We start from the raw sequence: 5199 nt of genomic DNA on the forward strand, positions 1-5199 counted from the left end.
TATATATATAAAATAAGTTGACTTTTTTCGAAATGCGTGTGTCGGAATTCTAAGGCACGTTTTTAAAATATAAATTGTTTTTCATTTGAATCAAGTAAACAGGCATCATTACTAAAAAGGTAAGTTTGTTATCCAACCATTAAAGACATCATTCCATAATTCAGCAGGTTTTGTATACCAAAATCATAAGAAAATGTTTTTTATTTGTTTATAAAGTTTACACTCACACATATTTTTTACAATAATCAATTATATAACTCTGAAGATTAAAAACTTAAATTCAATCGAATTTAATAAAATAAATGTTACTTTTAAATTTTTAATGTTTGATGATTTGCATTGCACTGATTTTTGAAAAGCACACTCATCTTGAATTAACTATTTGTCTCCCCGAAAATAATAATTCATACCTTAAAGCAATCCTATAGTATGATTATAAGTTATATTGTAAATATAACAAAAACTGTTCTGACGTATTATTTTTTTTGATTTTCTTAATGTAAAAAGTTAAAATGATGAAGCCATTTTATGATAAAAGGCATTTTGTTTCCAGCATTATAATAAGCAAGTTAAAAATCCCCCTAACCATACCTTTGTTTCCTCAATGTTGTTCGCTTGTTAAAAAAGCCTTTTAAAAATGAGATTTGACGTGCACTGTAAAAAATTTCGGATCAAATTACAGTAAAAACTACCAACACCCTGATTGCCGGTACTTTACCGTAAAATTCATTTTTACCAGAACATGCTACTGATCAAAATATCTGATACACCGTAATTTTTACAGTAATAATTACTGCAAAATCACTGAATCCCTCGAATTAAATAAATATTCCAAAAATTACTGAACAATGTTTTACGGTGAAAATGGGTTTGGGTACGGAAAAAATGGTGCCAGTACTTTATACCGTAATTATCAGGAATTTTTTATATTGTGGTCGAATTTGGAATTAATATTTGTAAGTTTAGCAAGCACTGTTAAAAATTTCAGAAACTTCTTGCGACTCGACAAAAAATGTTTCTGGAATGTTCATTTAATAACAAGTTTCAGATAAATTGATAAACATTTCTTTACTATTTTCAGAAGTATGAAACCGACTCGCATTGACGCCGATTCAGTTTCAGAGGTTACCGAAATATTTTGGAAAAGTTTTTAAAAATTACATGCACTTTAGCTGTCTTATATATTTAGAAACGTTTCCGGACTTTTTCAATTTTTTTTTTACAGGCTACCTTTATTGTTGTGCTATTTTTCCGAGTAGGTACATAAAATTTATCCTTTTAACCAAATTGTAATAATGTTTTAGGAAATTCAGACAAGTATTAATTCATCAATGCTTGTGTCGCAAATTTTCCATGTTATTTTTATTGCTTATTAATTATAATTTAGAGGGAAAAAAACTAATTGCATTAAAAATTATGTGGAATTTCATGAAAAAGTAGTATGTTTAAAATTTTATTCTAAATGAATTAACTAAATAAATCACTATTTTCATTGACATTGTAAAACCAGAAAAAAAATTGCTGTAACAAATTTTAATTGCTTGTAGAAATACCCAATTTATTTTGGTAAAATTTCGTTTGATTTAGGAAAGAGAAAATGGATTGCATGCTCAATTTTAAAACAATATTGCTCAATAATTTTAGTTATATATTAATTAAGTTTGTATTCTTAATTTATTTTTTTATTTGATGGTCATACAGCCAATAAAATAAAAAATAGAATACACCAAAAATTCAGACAAAAACAATTTTCATTTACCAAGTTCAAATTTTTTGAATCGTTTAGGCAATTGTATCTTCAGTTCTTAAATATTTTTCTCAAAATAGCAGCTGTTGGAATCATTTTCAAATATTTTTGATGTATTTTAAAGTGATGAAATAAATAAATAAGAATTAAAAAATTTTTAAAAGAAGCTCTGTTTTCTAATAATCCTATTCTAAGGTTTTCAAATTATTATATTTAATTTTTTTGACTTAATTTATGAAAAACTATGCCTGCCTATCAAAGTTTGCGAATGTCCATTATTATATATTCATAAAAATCATCACTTTATTTTCTATGTATTTTTCTAGCTAGTTGAGATGACAAATGACATGACGAATAAGTCTTTTTTTCTCCAAATTTTACTAAAGATTTTAGCATTTTACAAAATAACATGCTAAGTTCCTTTCAAACAAATCAGGAAGTAATTTTATTATCAATGTTTTATCAATAATTTATCAACAAAATAAGAATTCATTATTTGTTATTGAAATTCATTTAAAAAATTTGGTTTAAAAGCTAAGAGAGACAGCGTCATGAAAAGTAACCCAATTACATCATTTGACGAGTGACGCGTCATGCATTTATTTCGAATATATTTATTCGAAAAGTGTAAACCGAAATAGTTAGCATCAGTTTATTTCAGAAAGCGATTACGCATCGATTAGCGTTAGATTTGGTAACTCATCAGCTGAGAAAATGTCCGACAATTTTTAAATAAAAATTGAACAGACCAGTTTTTAACCACCAGTACTAGTTCGGAAATTGAATGAATAGTCATCCAATGGGTTAAATTATATTAATTATTTATATAATGTCAATGTAATTTAAATGCAAAAACAAAACGATTTTTGGTTTCCCCGTGGTGCGTATGTTGTGGAAACACAAGATATATAACTATTAACCTCATAGTTGCTATGTATACCCTGAAAATAAAAAATAAAATAAATTAAAAAACACATTTTTTGATCTAATGATCGGATCTTCACGTTGTGGACTCCATGTTAATGGTAGAAGAGGTTGGCCTCATTAATGCAGACGATATTTTAAGTTGCAAAATCAGACACAATAACGTACTTTCTTTGAATGATCATACATTTTTTCGACATTAGCCGCCAAAATATAGGAATCTGAGAAATGTGGTTACAATAGGAGAGTGGTCCGAAGTTTGAACCCCTTTATGTTAATTTTTTCATTTGCGTAGTTCGCTATATCTCGAGAACTTTTTAAGCAAAATGAAAAAATTTTGCACACAATTGTAAAATTCACTTATCCTAAGATAATTCCTAGCAAAGAATAGGAACTTTTCCAAAATATTTATTATTTTGAATATTTTGCTTAGTAATAATTGGAAAAGTTGAAGTGTGAGGTGTAAAATTTTTTGCATCATTTCAAAGAATGTAATTTTACATGGTGGAATCAGTCGCACAGTTTCTAAGAAATCGAATATATGTTATGTATTCGATTATGTATTCGATATATATATATATATATATATATATATTGTTGAAGTTTTAAGTATAAGTTTTGTTGAATGCGCAGAGGCTGGCTGCAGCTTCGTATGGCTTATAATATAGGAGCATATCACTAAGAAAACAAGAAAGGGATTAAAATAAAAGGAAGATGTATTAAATTAAAATTGTCATTTAAATGTTATAATTTTCTTTTCTCAACATTTCATCCGAAACAGAAGATGTTTTGGATGATTTTACATGGCAAAATTGTTGACTTAATCGGAAAGATCATGTTTGAATCTTTTAAAAATGTCCTTTTTATACAAGTCCTTTTTATACATTAAAAATTATTTCGATTAAGATGTGCGAGCGTAGGAAGTAAAAATCTACCTTCTTTTTATAATACCATTATAATAAAAAAGACATTCTAATAATATTGCAATTCTGTCGCATGATTTTAAAATTAAGTGTAGTGAATTCAAATGAGCTTGCATTTTCAAGAGAAAATTTTTGAGAATGATTTGAAATATTTATCAAAATAAGATACTCATAAAAAGATTTTCATAATATACCTGCCTTATATATTTCGCTTTGTGTGTTGTTCTGTTTTTTCTTTGCAATTTATTTTCTGCTTTTTATGTGTTATTTATTATTTAATATATTCTATTTTGTTTCAATTTGTTTTAATTATAATTATTAGGTGATGCTATACAGCTGTATTGTTTTTACTAGGATGAAACAGATTTGCATTTGTTTACGTGGCATAATATATCGTCTAATTTATCCTATCATCAAATTTATATTATATATTGTCTAATTTAACCAATTGATACACTAACGTAAACAAGTGCAAAGTGGTTTCAGTCTCATAAAAACAATAAAGCTGTATAGTATCACCTGATAATTAAAATTTTATATAGACTCTTATAGTGCGTCTAATAGCCAGGGACTCTAGCTGTCGACGCATGCGAATTTTTCGTGAGATTTTTTATTTAAAGTGGGGGCAAAACTTATGCTTTCCTACATTATTTTGAATCTATAAAAGTAATTCGAATGTTTCCACAAACAAATTAAACGTATATTTAAATGCACGATAATAATATGTTCTGGCCCAATAAAGAAGAATTTCTGCAAATAATTGTAATTCCATCGTACAACTTGGTAAGATCCACTTTGGAGAGAATGAATGCTGGCAGGTTGGGCTTTCGTTACTGGGATCTTTTCTATTACTGTTGTTAAATTGCTTCTAAACATTTTTAAAAAATTCTGAACTAACTTTTTAAAATATTATCTTCGAATATTTCTATTTCTATCGCTTAAAAAATTAAAACTTATGTCGCATTTTTAATTTAAAAATAATTAGAAATCAGTTTCTTTAATTAAAGTTCACTGTCATTATAAAAATTGTTCATTAATAAGAGAAACAAAATTAATAAAATATCAAAAATTTTATCTTTTTTTTTTTNTTTCTTTTTTTGAAATGGCTTAATGAAAAATTTAATTAAATGCTCTATCGGGAATGATAATACACAAAAAGAAAGTATAAAAAAAGAAAAAAAGTTGCACGAATGTATGAAAAAGAAAATGATCAGTTTGTTTGTTTCTTGTTTTAAAGAATCATTTATCAAAAGTCTGTAAATTATGAATTTTTCACCAATATATTTAGAGCTTTTTTTTCCTCTAGGAGAGAAATTATAAACTTTTGATATTACTTTTTGAAGATTCCGTCATTATCATGCGTCATTATAGTCTTAGCCTGTAACTTTCCAAACTGTAACTGTCTAAGTCTGTAACCATCCAAATCATTGAAACCATTCATACAGCAAATTTTTATAGACAGAAAAAATTATATTTCATAGCAGAAAAATAAAATTTTTTTTGCAGGCGATTTTTTTTATAAAAGCAAGTATACACGTCGATATTTGATTCTCGGTGTAGTATATGCTAATCTTGTTTATATCATATTATATATATATATATATA

This window comes from Parasteatoda tepidariorum, chromosome X2 (assembly GCF_043381705.1).
Source record: "Parasteatoda tepidariorum isolate YZ-2023 chromosome X2, CAS_Ptep_4.0, whole genome shotgun sequence".
In the NCBI taxonomy this organism is placed as follows: domain Eukaryota; kingdom Metazoa; phylum Arthropoda; class Arachnida; order Araneae; family Theridiidae; genus Parasteatoda; species Parasteatoda tepidariorum.